The sequence below is a fragment of the Rhinolophus sinicus genome, chromosome X, assembly GCF_036562045.2.
Source record: "Rhinolophus sinicus isolate RSC01 chromosome X, ASM3656204v1, whole genome shotgun sequence".
NCBI classification, from domain to species: Eukaryota; Metazoa; Chordata; class Mammalia; order Chiroptera; family Rhinolophidae; genus Rhinolophus; species Rhinolophus sinicus.
Genome location: NC_133768.1, coordinates 41,486,173 through 41,504,044, shown reverse-complemented (window position 1 = coordinate 41,504,044; position 17,872 = coordinate 41,486,173). Strand labels below are relative to the sequence as shown.

The window sequence follows — 17,872 nt, the reverse complement described above, 5'->3', positions numbered from 1 at the left end:
CTGGGTGATGAACACACAATGGGATTTATAGATGATGTAATACAGAATTGTACACCTGAAATCTATGTAATTTTACTAACAATTGTCACCCCAATAAATTTAATAAAATAAAATTAAAAAAAAAAAAAGTACTAGTTGGGCTATGAATCTGTCTGCGTTCCACAGTTCGCAGAAGAGCAAATATTCTGTTCTTTTGATCTGACACTGCTATTGTTCCACTTCTAGCACCTGGCAGGTGGGGACGGGGCGAGCTCTGGGAAGGAAGGGAGTGGGGGCTAGTCTCAGTGCCTAAGTCTTCCATTCTCTGCTCAGCAGTGAGGGCTTAAACCACCGTTTTCAGACTTCTTCCTTCAGTCTATTCTCCGAGGTCTCTGCCGTGAGCATTGGGTTCAGCCGTGTTGTATGCTGCACCCTCAGCCCCGTGGGCCATAAGCGGAGCCCTAGCAGTCCGAGTTCTTCCCTCTCCCGCAGCTGCGGTAGTTCTGGGAAGCAGCGAGCTCGGAGCACTGAGCTAGGTCTGTGTCCTGTGCCCCCACGGCTCCGTCTCCGCACTTCTCCCTTCCCTACTCCGCGGCTGGCATGATTCGCCTACCTTTAGGTGAATTCAGTAGTGGGCCTCTTCGTCTTGCCTGTCTGCTGTGCAGGGAGCCTTTTGTGGAGTTATTGTTGTTGCATTCATTGTAAACTCCAGGGGAGCTTTACAGAGGCTCACCTTATGCCACAATTTTGATGACGTCACTCCTAAAAATAACGTCTTTTGAAGTTAAAACCATGTGTTTTGTTTTGTGTGTGTGTATCTATGCGTGATTACAATACCTGGCAGCAATAGTATTAAAGTACATTATATACTATATTAATAAGTAAGGATATTATAATAATAAGTAAGGAGAAGGTAAGTGTAGGCTAAGTGTTCTAAGGTAGTTACACTTTCTGTGATGAGATGAAAGGACAAATTTACTTTAGACTTTGAGAAGTTAGGAATTCAAGTTGTAGTCTCCAAATAACCGTTAAAAGAATAAGGAAAGAGTGAATACCTATCATGTCGATAGAGGTGGAAAATAGAAAACTTTAAAAAACTGATCTCAAAGAGGGCAAAATCTAAGAGATAAACGAACATAGACAAGCGGGAGAAATCAAAGGCTGTAAGATGGTGGATATAAACCCAATATATCAATAATCGCTTCAAAGGTAAATACTGCAGTAAAGACAGAGGTTAACAGGCCGGAGTAAAAAAGAGGAGGTGGAGGAAGAGGAGGACGAAGGACAGTAGAAAAGGGAGAGAAGCAGGCAGGGGAGGAAGCAGACGAGGAAGAAGAGAAAGAAGACAGAAACCTCCAATAATCTGCTTACAAAGACATACTTCAAATACAGGTATATAGAAAAGTTGAATGTTACAAATTAGAAAAACGTATACCTTAATAACATTCATCAAAACAAGTTGGTGTACCTTTTTTATATCAGAAACATAGATCTTTTTCTTTTAATTTTTATAAGAGTTTATTTGAGCCAAACTGACACCATATGCCAGGGAGCAAGATCTCAACCTCTCTGCAGAGTAACAGTTTTGCAGTTTCATTTATGCTTTTGACTTTAAGGAAGGGATGTAAGGAAGATTACATGAGTGTGGGAGAAAGCAAGGCAGGGACTGTATTACAGGATGGTTAAGATTATTTACCCTCTTGAGGGTATTCACGTCTTGGAAGGAAGGCTCTGAAAGGAGGCAAGAAATTTAGGTCTTTTCGGCCAAAAGAGCATTACTATAGGTAAAGAGGGATGCTGAATAATCACGACAGGCCAAACTCACCAGGAAAATAAGAGTTATTAGTTTGTTTGCACTGAATAACATCGTCTCAAAATATAATGTAAACCTTGACAGAACTGCAGGGACATATACATGAATCCATAATCATAGTGGGAGATTTAAAAACCCTGCATTCAGTAACCAATGGAACATAGAGATAAAAACATTGGAATGATGTAAAAGATTTGATAAATGCAATGAACAAACTCGGCAGTATATATTTATACATTTATATCGGTACACTCAACACCTACAGGATACATAGCCTTTTCAAGTGCTATTGACATTTACCAAAAGAGACCACATTTCGACCATAAAGCAAGTCTCGGCAAAGTTGGAGACAATGAAATAATTAAGAGGATATTCCCTGACCACAATGCTATTATGCTATAAATTAATAACCCATGATAACTAGAAAATCCCCGATGTGTGTGTTTTTAAACACTTTTTTTTAATTAGTTTCAGGTGCACAAAACGATGTAACAGTTAGACGTTTCTCATTTATATCCCTCACACAGTGACAACCACCCTCTCCCCACCCACTACCCCTCTGACATCACACACAGCCATTACATTTCCACTGTCTCTCTTCCTAATGCTCTACTCCAATTCATATATATATATATATATATATATATATATATATATATATATATATATAAAATTGTAGTTGACATTCGTTATTGTTCAGCTTCAGCTTCAGGTGTACAGTGCAGTGATCAGGCATCTACATCATCCCTGAGGTGGTCTCCCTAAATGAAACAAGTGTCCATCGGATACCCTACAAAATCTTTACAACATTATCGATCACATTCCCCAAATCAACTTTCGTACCCCCGTGGCAATCTTGTGGTTACCGACTGTGCTTCCTAATCCCCTCACCTTCCCCCTCATCCCCACCCCCCTCCCATCTAGCAACCCTCAGGTTTTCCTGTATGTCTCTGAGACTGTTTCTGATTAGTTCATTCATTTATTGTTTTCATTAGATTCCACATATAAGTGAGATCATATGGTATTTGTCTTTCTCTGTCCGACTAGTTTTACTTAATATAATGTTCTCTAGGTCCATCTATATTGTTGCAAATAGTAAGATTTCATTCTTCTTTATTGCTGTGTAATACTCCATTATATAAATGTATCACAGTTTCTTAATCTAGTCGTCTAGCAATGAGCATTTCGGTTGTTTCCGTGTCTTGGCTATTACATATAGTGCTGCAATAAACAGGGGAGCATACATTTTTTTGAATTAGAGTTTTGGATTTCTCCAGATAGATACCTATGAGTGGAATTGCTGCATCATGAGGTAGTTCCATTTTCAGATTTTTGAGATACATCCACACTGTTTTCCATAGTGGCTGCATCAATCTGCAAACCCACCAACAGTGCATGAGGGTTCCCTTTTCTCCACATCCTCGCCAGCACTTGTCGTTTGCTGATTTATTGGTGATAGCCATTTTGACTGGGGTGAGGTGGTATCTCATTGTGCTTTTTATTTGCATTTCTCTAATGATTAGTGAGGTTGAGCATTTTTCGTATGTCTGTTTGCCGTCTGTATGTCCTTTTTAGAAAAATGTCTCTTCATGTCCTCTGCCCACTTTTTAATTGAGTTGTTTGTTTTTTTGGAGTTGAGTGAGTTTGTTATAAACTTTGGATATTAACCCCTTATCGGATATATCATTGGCAAAAATCTACTCCCATTCAGTAGGATCCCTTTTTTTTTTTTTTGAGTTTTGAAATTCATTTATTGAAACCTTATGCATGGATTGTTTGACTGTAGAATTCTAAAACTATAATTTCTTTCCCCGAAATGTTTTTTATCCCATATCACAGAATAATGATTACAGCAAAGGAATACATAAGTCAATCAATTTGCTACTCAATGTGTTAAACAGAATTATTTGCTCATTTGGTAAACATTACCTCTTCCACTTCTTCACCTTCATCATCATCATCATCTTCAATCGCTTCTCCAGTAAAGTATAGCACTGATCTTGGGATTATACGCTCACATAAAAAGTGACCAACTTCAAAGTCTGCAGCAAAGATCGCTTTAGCATCATCATCCAGATCCCCATTCTCAGAAACTTCAGGAGCGGCAAGAAAATTAAAGAGAGAATCACTGGAAACTCTTTAGGTCACATTATGAACTGTCCCACTCCCCTTGCGTTTCTACTTCTTTTTAATGGTTTTCAAAGTGATATTCTTCCCTTTTTTCCAATCTATCCGGCACCCTGGACAAAGCATAATTATGGCTCATCAAAACAAAAGGAATCAGAATCATCTAGTTCCAATCTCACCCTGTACGTCTTTGTCAACATTTCATTTGTGAAATATTTCTGGGATCAAAGTGAAGTTCTAAAACAAAACTGGCTGGCCAGCGTCTGAGAACTTCACTTTACTATCTTTCAAGTGCTTGAAAATAGGTTCTTCATGTTCCTGAACCCTATCACTGAGCAAGTCAACATGTTAAAAATAGGCAACCAAAAAACGGCGGCGTGAGGTGAGCCTCTGTAAAGCTCCCCTGGAATTTACAACTAATCGAACAACAATAACTCCACAAAGGACTCCCTGCACAGCAGATAGGCAAGACGAAGAGGCCCACTACTGAATTCACCTAAAGGTGGGCGAATCACGTGAGCGGGGGAGGAGGGAAGGGAGAAGTGCAGAGACGGAGACGCGCGGGCGCAGGACGCAGACCTAGCTCAGTGCTCCGAGCTCGCTGCATCCCGGAACTACCGCAGCTGCGGAGAGGGAAGAACTCGGACTGCTAGGGCTCCGCTTATGGCCCACAGGGCTGAGGGGACAGCATATAACACAGCTGAATTCAACGCTCATGGCAGAGACCTCGGAGAAAAGACTGAGGGAAGAAGGCTGAAAACGGTGGTTTAAGCCCTCACTGCCGAGCACAGAATGGAAGTTTTAGGCACTGAGACTAGCCGGCCCCTCCCTACCATTGCAGAGCTCGCCCTGTCCACCACCTGCTTGGTGCTAGAAGCAGAACAGTAGCAGTGTCAGATCAAAAGAACAGAATATTTGCTGTTCTGAGAACTGTGGACCGCAGACACAGATTCGCAGCACAACTGCTTCCGGCAAAGGGGACAGAGCTGTGGAACTAGGACCGGCTGTGCTGGTGGTCGCTGCCATTGCTCTGGGCTACCTCTCACAATTCACCCTGCCCCTGCCCTGGCCCACCTATCTGGGGGAATCCCTGCAGGAGTAAACAGAACTGCTGAAACATACGGGCTCTGAATCTGGTACAGAAAGAGCTTTGGAACTTCAAAAACTCTCCGCATACCCACATGGACACTGCGCCCTGTGACCCAGGTACCTATTAACAGAGGAGCAGCCTGTCTCCCAGGGAATCCCTCCATTGTGTGAGAAGCCGGAATAGTGCAGAGAAAACATAGCACTATTTTGTCAGAGAGAGAAAAAAAGCTGCAGTCGGAGAGAAAATAAAACATTACACCAACAAGAACTGGAAAACAGAAGAAAGACCTCTTCCTATCAACCTATTGCAGAAGCCATGCCTGTAGATGTCTAGGAAGAGAAATAATAAATCAGTAATTCCCAAGAATAATCAACGTAACAAGACAGCTCAGAAAGAAAGTGAAAAGTCTTCAGAAAACGAACTTAAAGATATGGAAATATGTGACTTAAATGACAGAGAATTCAAGATTGCAGTTCTGAAAAAACTCAAAGAGATGCAAGAAAACACAGAATGGCAGTTTAATGAACTCAGAAAGACAATCAAAGAACAACATGAGCATTTTACGAAAGAGATTGAAATTTTAAAAAAGAACCAAATAGAATTTCTGGAGATTAAGAACTCAACAGAAGAAATTAAGAATGAAATAGCCAGCTGAGGTAGTAGAGTTGACCAGATGGAGGAAATAATCAGTGACATCGAAGATAGAAACCTGGAAATGACACAGATGGAAGAAGAAAGAGACACGACTCTTAAAAGAAATGAAAGAACTCTACAAGAGCTTTCTGACTCCATCAGAAAAAGCAATATAAGAATAATGGGCATACCAGAAGGAGAAGAAAGAGAGAAGGGAACAGAGAATATATTCAAACAAATTGTTGATGAGAACTTCCCAAACTTGTGGACAAAACTGGATCCTCGAATCCAAGAAGCAAATAGAACACCTAATTACCTCAATCCCAACAGGCCTTCTCCAAGGCACATTGTATTGAAGTTGTCTAAAATCAACGACAAACAAATAAAGACTTCTCCAGACATATAGAAGCTGAGAGAATTTTCTAATACATGACCTGCACTACAAGAAATACTAAAGGAGGCTATTCGACCACCATCAACAGGGACAATTTGTGGCAACCAAAACTGAAAAAGGGGGAGAGTAAAGGCCTGAACCAGAATATGGGAATGGAGAAAGTAGGCATGCAGAAGAAAATGGAATACTCTAAATATCATACTTTCTTTTGCATAAACTTAAGTGTAACCACTCAAAAAACATCTAGAACTGAAATATATACTGTAACAAAAGAAGAAACATAGTGAAACATCACAGAATACCACCACACAGAAATAATAGACAACAACAAAAAGGCAAAGAAACAATGGAGACACAGCCTTACCAGAAAACTAAAGATAGAATGACAGGAAATCCTCACATATCAATAATCACCCTAAATAAATGGACTGAACTCACCCTTAAAAAGGCACAGAGTAGCAGATTGGATCAAAAAACTAAACGCAACCATATGCTGTTTCCAAGAAACACATCTCAGCTTCAAGGACAAGCATAGACTCAAAGTGAAAGGGTGGAAATTGACACTCCAAGCAAATGTTACCCAGAGAAAATCAGGTGTAGCCATAATGATATCAGATGAAACAGACTTCAGGGCGAAAAAGATAACAAGAGACAAAGATGGACATTTCATAATGGTGAAGGGGACTATACAACAAGAAGACATAACAGTCATCAATATTTATGCCCCCAATCAGGGAGCACCAAAATATACCAAGCAACTACTAACAGAACTCAAGGGAGAAATTGACCAAAACACAATTATACTAGGAGACTTAAATACATCATTGACACCTATGGATAGATCATCCAAACAGAAAATAAATAAGGAAATAGCAGCCCTAAATGGCACATTAGATGAAATGAACATAATTGACATTTGTAGAGCACTTTATCCTAAAACATGAGACTATACATTCTTTTAAAGTGTACACGGAACGTTCTCAAGGAGACCATGTATTGGTACATAAAATCAGCCTCAGCAAATTTAAGAATATTGAAATCATACCAAGCATATTCTCTGATCACAAGCCTTTGAAATTGGATATCAACTGCAAAAAGAAAGCAGGAAAAAACACAAATACATGGAGATTAAACAACATACTTTTAAAGAAGGACTGGGTCAAAGAAGAAATTCGAGGAGAGATCAAAAGATACATAGAAACACATGACAATGAAAATACATCCTACCAAAATTTTTGGGATGCAGTGAAAGCAGTTTTAAGAGGGAAATTTATATCATTACAGGCCTATCTCAAGAAACAAGAAAACTCCCAAATAAATAACCTCATGTTACACCTTAAAGAACTAGAAAAAGAAGAACAAGTGAAACCCAAGGTCAGCAGAAGAAAGGAAATAACAAAAATTAGAGCAGAACTAAATGAAATAGAGAACAAAAAGACAATAGAAAAAATTAATGTGACAAAGAGCTGGTTCTTTGAAAAGATTAACAAAATTGACAAACCCTTGGCTAGACTCACTAAGATAAAAAGAGAGAAGACACTAATTAACAAAATCAAAAATGAAAAAGGGAAGTTATCACGGACACCACAGAAATACAAAGGATCATCCAAGAATACTATGAAGGACTATATGCCACCAAATTCAATAACCTAGAAGAAATGGACAAGTTCTTAGAAACATATAGCCTTCCAAGGCTGAACCATGAAGAACTGGAAAATCTAAACAGACCGATCACCAGTAATGGAATTGAATCAGTCATCCAAAACCTTCCCAAAAGCAAAAGTCCGGGACCAGATGGCTTCACTAGTGAATTCTACCAAACCTTCAAAGAGGATCTAATACCAATCCTGCTCAAACTCTTCCAAAAAATTGAAGAAGAGACAGTACTCCCTAACTCATTTTATGAGGCCAACATTACCCTGATACCAAAACCTGGTAAGGACAGCACAAAAAAAGAAAACTACAGACCAATATCTCTGATGAATACAGATGCAAAAATCCTAAACAAAATTCTAGCAAATCGAATACAACAATGCATTAAAAAGATTATTCATCACGACCAAGTGGGGTTCATCCCCGGGGCACAAGGATGGTTCAACATCCGCAAATCCATCAATGTGATACATCACATAAACAAAATAAAGGACAAAAATCATATGATTATATCAATTCATGCAGAAAGAACATTTGACAAGATGCAACATCCATTTATGATTAAAACACTTAATGAAATAGGTATAGAAGGAAAATACCTTATATAATAAAGGCCATATATGGCAAACCCTTAGCTAATCTCATAATTAATGGTGAAAAATTGAAACCCTTTGCTCTTCGTTGAGGAATGATCAACGAATACAGAAATGTGGCCGGATACAAAATCAATGTGCAAAAGTCCATTGCATTCCTGTATACTAACAATGAAATCTCAGAAAAATAAATAAATAAAAAAACAATTCCTTTTGCAGTCATAGCAAAAAGAATAAAATACCTAGGGATAAACTTAACCAAGGATGTGAAAGACCTATATGCTTAAAACTAGAAGACATTTTAAAAAGAAATTGAAGAAGACACAAAGAGAGGGAAAGACATTCCGTGCTCATGGATTGGAAGAGTCTAGATAGTGAAAATGGCCATATTACCCAAAGCAATATACAGATTTAATGCAATTCCCATCAAAATCCCAATGGCATTTTTTAAAGAAATAGAACAAAAAATCATCAGATATTTTGGAACCAAAAAAGACCCTGAATAGCCAAAGCAATCTTAAGAAAAAAGAACAATGCTGGAGGTATCACTCTCCCTGACTTTAGCTTGTACTACAGGGCAACAATAATCAAAACAGCATGGTATTGGCAGAAAAACAGACACGTAGACCAATGGAATAGAATTGAGAACCCAGAAATAATTCCCCATAAATATGGACAGATAATTTTTGACAAAGATGCAAAAAGCATACAATAGAGAATAGACAGCCTCTTCAATAAATGGTGCTGGGAGAATGGGAAAGCCATGTGCAAAAGAATGAAACTGGACTGCTATCTGTCACCATGTACCAAAATTAATTCAAAATGGATTAAAGACTTAAGCATTAACCCTGACACAATAAACTGCACAGAAGAAAACATAGGTACTAAACTTATGGACCTTGGGTTCAAAGAGCATTTTATGAATTTGACTCCAAAGGCAAGGGAAGTAAAAGCTAAAATAAACCAATGGGACTATATGAAACTTAAAAGCTTATGCCAGCAAAAGAAACCATCGACAAAATAAAGAGGCAACCAACTGAATGGGAGAAGATTTTTGCAAACAGTGCCTAAAATAAGGGGCTAATATCCAAAATATGCAAGGAATTCATGAAACTCAACAATGAAAAACAAACAACCCAATTGAAAAATGGGCAGAGGACTTTAAGAGACATTTCTCCAAAGAGGACATACAAATGGCAAATAGACATATCAAAAATGCTCAACAGCAATAATCATCAGAGAAATGCAAATAAAAACCACAATGAGATATCACCTCACCCCAGTCAATCATCAACAAGACAAATAGTAACAAGTGTTGGAGAGGCTGTGGAGAAAAAAGAACCCTCATACACTCTTGGTGGGAATGCAGACTGGTGCAGCCGCTATGGAAGGCAGTGTGGCGGTTCCTAAAAAAACTACGAATAGAATTACCATATGACCCAGCAATCCTTCTCCTGGGTATCTACCCAAAAAATCTGAAAACATTTATACATAAAGACACGTGTGCTCCAATGTTCATTGCAGGTTTGTTTACAGTGGCCAAGACGTGGAAACAACCAAAATGTCCTTTGATAGAGGAATGGATAAAGAAGTGGTGGTATATATACACAGTAGAATACTATTCGGCGGTAAGAAAAGATGAAACAGGACCATTTGTGAAAACATGGATGGATCTTGAGAGTATAATGCTAGGCGAAATAAGTCAGACAGAAAAAGCAGAGAACCATATGATTTCACTGATATGTGGTATATAAACCAAAACAACAAAAGAACAAGACAAACAAATGAGAAACAAAAACTCATAGACACAAACAATAGTTTAGTGGTTACCAAAGGGTAAGGGGGTTGGGCGGTGGGAGATGAGGGTAAGGGGGACCAAATATATGGTGATGGAAGGAGAACTGACTCTGGGTGGTGAATACACAATGCAATATATAGATGATGTGTTATAGAAATGTACACTTGAAACCTACATAATTTTAATAACCAATGTCAGCCCAATATATTTAATTTTAAAAAGTCAAAACACTGGTTAGATTTGCCGAGGTGGCAGATGGTGTGATCCAGAAAGGGAGTGAGGGTGCTTTTGGGTTGCGGGCAATGCCCAATCACTGGACCTGTATTGTACCTAGTCATATGTTTGTCATGTAATAAGTTACTGAGCGGTACATTTTTGTGTCGTGCAATTCCATTTTTGTGTTGTATCCCACTGAAAAGTTACATAAATAATTTTAAATAAATAGACTCCCAGGAGTGTACATAAAGCACTGTTCTTTGTGGATTTGTACATATAAGCTATCAATTAATAATAAAGAGCATTAGGAAATCCCTCATATGTTTGTAAATGAAAACGTACCTCCTAATTAACCCATGGCTCTAAGAAGAATTCTCATTGAAATTGGAAAATGTTTTGAACTGACTAATGTTGAAAACTTAGGAGTCCTTTGCCTGCTAAGATTATTAACCTCTCCACTTATGATGGTAGATCACCCAGGAAAGAGTCTCTTGCATCTATGGGAAAAGGCAAAATGCAAGCAGTTTGCACACCTAATTGGGAATGAAGCTAGGGATTGAGCTTTCACGTAGATTTTCACTTAAATTCCTATAGTGGGTTCCGATGCCTGAGGTTCCAAAGTCCGTAAATCTGCTGCCTCATCCCCTGCAGAGAGTAAGTTTCTCTTCACAGCCCCAAGGGTTTGGAGAAAGCAGTTTGCCCAGCTACTGGGAAGTGAGAGGGGTTCTGGGTGTCTAAATATTTCTTAATTCTACTTTGGAGCAATCATGCAATTTACAACCCCACCATTAACCCTAGTTTGCAGGGGTGCATGCCACTGCCAAGCTCACAGACAGTTTGAGGGTCTTGTGAGGGGTGTTAAAGACGTCTGCATCTGGACTTTCTGCACTGCTGGATTAAGTGCTCTTAGGTCACTCATCTGTCTGCTTTCCATATTCTAATGCTTTATTAGTATTGTCTCCTCACCCATCCTTTTTGTCCTTGTGGGGTTACGCCTACAACAAAAGGATCTAGCAGGAGTGAGGGAAGAGGAAGAGAGGAAAGCAGAATGAATGACAAAGAGAATGCATGAATGCCATGAAAAAGATGCCTCTGGGAAACTTGGTAGCAGGACGAATGGTCCACTGACAAGACAAAACAGCACCTCACTCTGTTGTTGTCTGTTAGATCCCAAGGTGTGGGCATCTGGGGAACGTGGGGTACTTAACGTTCACACCTTGGTTAGTGGATGGCAGGACACCATGGGTGATAGTCCCATCATGCTGCAAAAATGGAAGAGGGTGGTTGCCCCCAAAGTAAAAGGGAAGGCAGTTACCCAAAAAGGCAAGAAGAAGATGCTGGATGGCAGGAAACCAAATGCCAATAACATTTGCTTCACTGAGCCCAGCATGGAAATTTGCCCCCTTATTGTTCATACTCAGCTCCTTGTCATTTAATCTCACATCACGTATCATAATTTGCAATAAAACAGTGATGTCTGAGATTAATTTTGTGATTGTACTGATTTACGTGGCTGAAAGCTCGACATACATGGCCCATACATAAGAGGCCGATCGTAATTGAATGAATTAATTCACTCCATTAAGTAACTGAATAGGGGCAGGGAAGGGAGGATGAGAGCAAGAACAAAGTATAAAGAGAAAGCAGAAGGAAAAAGAGGGCAGAACAATGGAGGGGCAGAATAAAAAACTAAGGAGGGAGAGAAGTGAAGGATAGGGAAGTGAAGAGGGAGGAGAAACTGAAAGACAATGCAGGTATGCGTGAGGGAGGGATGAGGGAAAGTGGAAAGATGAGAGGGTGATGATACATGTTGAAGTGGTCATGGCACAGCCTGACCCACAAGAATCCCATGGGCCAACCAGCACGATACAGAGAATGAAACGTGTGCGTGTGCACACCCGTGCACCCATCTGTGTATATGCATGCACCTTTGTGTTCTGAGTGTAATAATAATCACAGGGATCAATGTACCTGTGGAAATGCTGAGTTCTTTCAATGTGAGTTCTTTGCTCAAATGTATTTTCCCAAGGGCCTTTGTAGCAGAACCACCTCTGCTTTTCTCCCAGGATCTAATGCATCACTTAGCTTCAGTTTCCATGGTAACCAAGGTCTCTATGTCCTGTGATGTCTAGGGACAATGGATGAGACAAACAGAAAGGCAGAGACATGTCTGTGCTCTGTCCTCCTCTGAGGTACACAGACCCTATTCAGGGATTTAAAAAGCACATTCTATTTAGTTCCATCTTGCCCTGTACCCAATGCCTGGTGGAGGAGGATAGAAAATGTAGAGCAGCCCAACACGAACCTAGAATTTCTAAGTCTTCAAATCCACTTACATGGTTGGGAGACCTAGGTTCCTTGTCCCCTAGCCACCTTCTTACCAACAATTTGTTTTACCTCCAAACCTTGCCCGTGGAGTCCAGGATTACTGCCACCCAACCCACTTCCCCTGTTCCCACCCCGTAGCCTCTATCATGTTATAGAGGTTTCTACTAGCCCCAATTTCCTGACACAAACCTCTATTCCAGCCAGATTTCAGAAGTACTGCTCCCAGAACAGTTCCATGATCCCCAGTAGGGGAGTCACTCAATACAGACAACTCTGTCCTCTCCTCTTAGGCCTGGGAGATCTCTACCCAGACCATGAGAACAGTTGATGGGGCTTTCACTTCCGGCCCTACCCCTGTTCTACCAGGGGCTTGGGGAGACTCAGAGGAGGGACGTCTCTGCCAGTCTTCTGATTTTGTAGAAAAAACAAACAAACAGCAGAACTAAGAAGATAGCTCTTCCCTACCCTGTATTCTACGTAGCCAACTACCTCCTTTGCATTTGCTCCCAATTTCAGAGGCCAGACAAGCAAGGTACCAGTCAGGATGTGGGACTTCCCAGGACACCCTTGTTTTGTGAGTAAGGGCAGCACAAAAGTTGGGATTATGTCCCCATCTATTCTTCTCTTCTCTTCCTGATTGTAAGATGTTTCTGGACGTCCATTTGTGCAGCCTCACTCTCTTCCTGGGTCCCAGCTGCCCACGTGTCTCATATTCCGGAACCGCTCCATCCAAAATAATTGAAGCAATCTCATCTCCCCTTCAGTTGAAAATCCCACAGTGGACAGAACGCAAAGTCTTGCCCACTCTCCTGATCTCAGGGTCTTTTTGAGACATTCAGTCTATGTTTGTAAAGGGAGTTTACCTCATACCCACTGCCAGAATCCACCTGCCAGACACTTCTCTATGTCTCACACCCCTTTCAGGGGATCCCAGATCTGCTTGGGTGCTGGTCTCTGTCTAAATGTCCAGGAGGAGAGTCCCTTGGAGTAGGACCTAGAGGAACAGTAATGCAAGGAAGGAAATGCTTTGCTTAGAGCCCTGCTCCTTAAGTCCCCCTAAACACCACTCTTAGACTCTATGAGAACAGCAGATTTTAATTACAGATGAAAGGTGGCTAGAATGGGCTAAATATCACTCTTTTTAGAGTGCAGGGGAAATAGCCCATCTTCTTCTCCTCTCTCCCCCTTAGAAGAAAGTGAAGGCCTTCCTGGGAGATTCCATTCTGGGTTGATCCCTGTTTCTAGCTTTTCTTCTCTGTCTCTAACTGCCCTTTTCTCCCCCCACCATGAAAATGAGAAAGTCCCCACCATTAATCTGCTTCATTGTTGGGATTTCCTTTTCCTTAACAATGATTTCCTTTTTCTCCCTTTTTCTCTTAATCCATGCCTCCTCTCCTCTCTGAACACACAAACACACTTACACTTACTCTTACACACTCATACACCATTTAAAGAGTGAAAAAGAGCTTTTAGTGTTGACCCCAGAGACCATCTGTAGATTTGAGAAGCCAGGTACATTCCTCCCAGCAATTGGCATGCGTGTCATGTGAAGCAGGCAGTGCTACTTTGATATTAATACCTAATTAATAGTTCTTTGTCACACAGGACACAGTGTGATATTAATACCTAATTAGTCACATTGTGTCCTGTGTGACAAAGAACTGTTTATATAGAACGGAGGTGGTCTGCATGGAATCTGTGGAGGGGTCATCCAAGTAGCAGAAAAGCTGTGTCTCCGTGTGAGGCAGTCTGTCCTAGATTTACCCTACTGCTGGCAGGATCGTTGGAATTTGTGACCAGAAATTCCTTATATAGGCTATGGATGCGTGGAGAATCCCAAGTCAAGAATTCCAACCACTGAGATGATCAACCAACTGTTCTCACTCTGATGCTGAAGACTGCAAGTTCCCTGTGACTATTTTCCCTTGAGAGAAGGAAGGTGCACATGAGGGAACACCAGTCAGTCAAAACGAGTTTATGTTAATGTGTTGGTTTTGTTTTATGTACTAGTCTCCTGTGAGTTTGACTGTCATGGTTCGGCCTGCCCAGGCTGGATCTTTGATAATGCCTGCAACTTGAAACATGTTGACTAACAGGAGCCATAAAGGTGGCCAGATCAAGAAGCCATCTGCCTTTCTGAAAGAGATCTCTATGAGTGTACAAATGTTACACCAAATACCTCCTGAGCATTCCTCAGTTTTAGGGTTAAGGAAAAAAAGTAACCTATGGAAAATACACTCATAGGGATGGCAGATACCTCAGTGACCACCAACTGGCTCATCATAAGCCTCTTACTCATAAATTGCCTGTATTCTTCTCCCTTGGTCTTTGTGCAGGTCCAGCCATGGACTCATTTAGTGTATATTGAGGTAGAGGGCTGAGGAAGGACACAGATTATACATCACAGCCAGATCTGTGTCATGACTTGTCTTCCTCTCACAGCTGCCTGGTGGTGGATGTCAGCTCCCTCATTTTACAGATCAGGAACCTGAGGCACAGACACATTGCATGAACTAACTACACAAGGCCACCGAGTCAGTAAACAGAAAATGCAGAATTGGGGCCTGGTTCTTTCTGACTCCAAAACCCATGTTCTACTAGTGCGGGCTGGGGAAAGAGGCACCCTCCCCTCTTCAGTTTGAGTGAGAGCTCCATCCCCCACCTCCATCCCCTGCCCTGTACACATCTGTCCCAAACAAGTGAGTTTTGTGTTCTCTGAGACCTAAGCTCATGCTCTGCACCTGGGAGGACCCAGGTGGAGGCCCCCAGCCCCACCCCCTGCCTGCTCTACGTGGGTCCATCCAGGTGTGGGAATTGCTCCTTGGGGTCCACTCCCCGACTGTCAGGCCTCTTCGCAGAGAGTGGCACAAACACGCTGTCCCTGAGGCCTTTCCGGTGCCCACTGCAGTGGCCAGGACAATCAGGCACTTGTGTGTCTGCGCCATGGCAAGTCCTGATTCAGAGTAAATGTTTGTCCTGGTGCCTTCCGGGGCTGGGGCCTGGGGCAGCTGTGGTCTTGCGAGAAGAAGCTGGGCCGGGCTTCGGAATTCCAGGGATGGAGTGCTGGGCCAGTCTGTCGCTAGCTGTGTGAGCCCGCTCGGGTCAATGGACATCTCTGAGTCTGGTTTCTCGATATGCAAAATGGCAAGTGCAAGGAGCACTTACTGGGGTCCTACTCAAGGACACACGTGCTGCTGTGCTTCCAGAATGACTGGAGAGACTAAAAAAGGCAGAAAATGATTTACAGATGTGAGATGACTCAAAATGAACAGGTACTTTCCAAAAATCCAAGGCAGATCTTTGTGCATTTTACATTTGTTTTGGCATCATCTCCTGCCAGGAGTCTGTGTATGAAAGAAAGATAATGTTACGAAGGAGCTCTGCATTTGGTTCCCAAGGGCCAACATCAATTCTGTCTGGCTGATGACTTTACTCTTCTGTTGCATAGCAACCTCCTCTGTCTGCAGCTTGTTTTCCCTCAGCACTTCCTCTGTAAAGTGTCTGCAGTGGGACGTGATCAGACTTTGTAAAGGAGGTTTGAAACACCATTTTATATGCTATTTGCTTCCATATCTGTATCTACAGCTTTGACCTAGCCTATGAATTCTAGATCCTTAATCCAAATGCATGTCTCACTTCTCCAATTGAATATCTCTTGGTATTTCAACATTAACATGTCCCAAACTGACTTTTGTATCCTTCTTCTTAACCATCATCAAGTATTTCTTCACTTGAATTTTCCATCTCAGTATATACCATCTTCCATCACCACTCCTTTTCCCTCATTTCCTTTCCTATATTCAAACAATCACCAAATCCTGAATATTCTTCTTCCAATGTATAACAATTTCTCTCCCCTTTCACCATCTTAGACTAGACCACTATCATCTCTCTAACCTGGCCTACTGAAGGAACCTTTCTTTCTTTTTTCTTTTTTTTTTTTTTTTTTTGGAACCTTTCAATGGCTCCCTGCTTCAAATCTTTTTCCTACTACAATCAAATAAAAATTCATGTGTCTCTGGTTCATGAAATTTGTGGATTTTATTGACCTGTAACATGCAATTCTAAATAGAATTCTTGTACTTGCTATAAAAATTCAGGTTGGTGACAAGTAATCTAACACTACCCCCTTATTCCAAACAGAAAGCCTCATCTAATCACCCACCATGTAGAAATTCTGGAAACCCCTTTGTTTACTTCCTCTGCTCTGATATGGTTTACTACTATCTTTGCCTGCAGCCTCAGTCTATGCCTCTCTTCCCATCTCTTTTCATTCTCTAGTCCCTCTGAACTTCATTCCTCAGGGCTTCTACATTTTCATGTTTTGTCCGTAAACTACTTCTCCCGTCTTCACCTAGCTAGCACTTATACATCCTACAGAAATCAACTTAATATCTTTTTCTCATATAGCCTTCTCTGACCACCTTGACCTATCTAAATTGGGGCTTTGTTACACATAGTGTGACTCTACCTCCCAAATTTCCTAGGACTGTACTATTTTATGCCTGTTGCCTTAGCAAAATTATAAATGACACCCTCATTTACTCTCAAAAGTGACACAACTTGGCTGAAAAAGTATTCAACTCCAAGTAGAGATGCAACATACCCCAAGAAGGGATCAGAATAAGGTAGGAGAGAAGAGGGAAAGGGATGATACAAGAATGAAATAAAAGTTTAAGAGTAAGAAGAGTGGGAGCATATATGAAGAGAGAGAAGTGACTATGAAGGATAATAAAAATTGAGAAAGGGGGCTGAAGGAATAAATACAGAGAAACTGAGGGACAAAAAGAGGAATAATGACTGAGATAAAGTCATGTCTCAACACTAAGTAAGTATATTAAGGATTCTTAACTCTTTGAAGTGCAAACATGAAATGATTTTACTTTTACCAGTAACTACTCTCTATCTAGCAAAGTTGAAAATATTCCTTTTACACTTGTATGGATTGGCCAAATTCCATAACTTGCTGGTGATATTAAGTTACTAGAATGATCTCATATTGATATTATGATATTATCCCATTGATTTTATAATTTGATTTTTGTTTTGTTTTTTAAAGATTTTTATCAAAAATATAGTTAGCATACAATATTATATTAGTTTCAGGGGTACACAATAGTTCAACATTTATATACCTAAAGAAGTCATCACCATAAGTCCAGCAACCACCTGACATGGTACAATGCTCTCACAATATTATTATTGACTATATTCCCTGTGCTGTACATTACATCCTCATGACTTATTT

At 40.7% G+C, this 17,872-nt stretch overlaps 1 long non-coding RNA gene and 1 pseudogene across 2 annotated transcripts in view; one reads left to right on the top strand and one right to left on the bottom strand.

Annotated features, from left to right (window-relative positions):
- LOC141569613 (uncharacterized) overlaps positions 1 to 17,872 on the top strand; it is a 100,768-nt gene that overhangs the window by 41,884 nt on the left and 41,012 nt on the right. The window lies entirely within an intron of this gene.
- On the bottom strand, positions 3,704 to 4,264 carry LOC109442796 (nucleosome assembly protein 1-like 1; annotated as a pseudogene).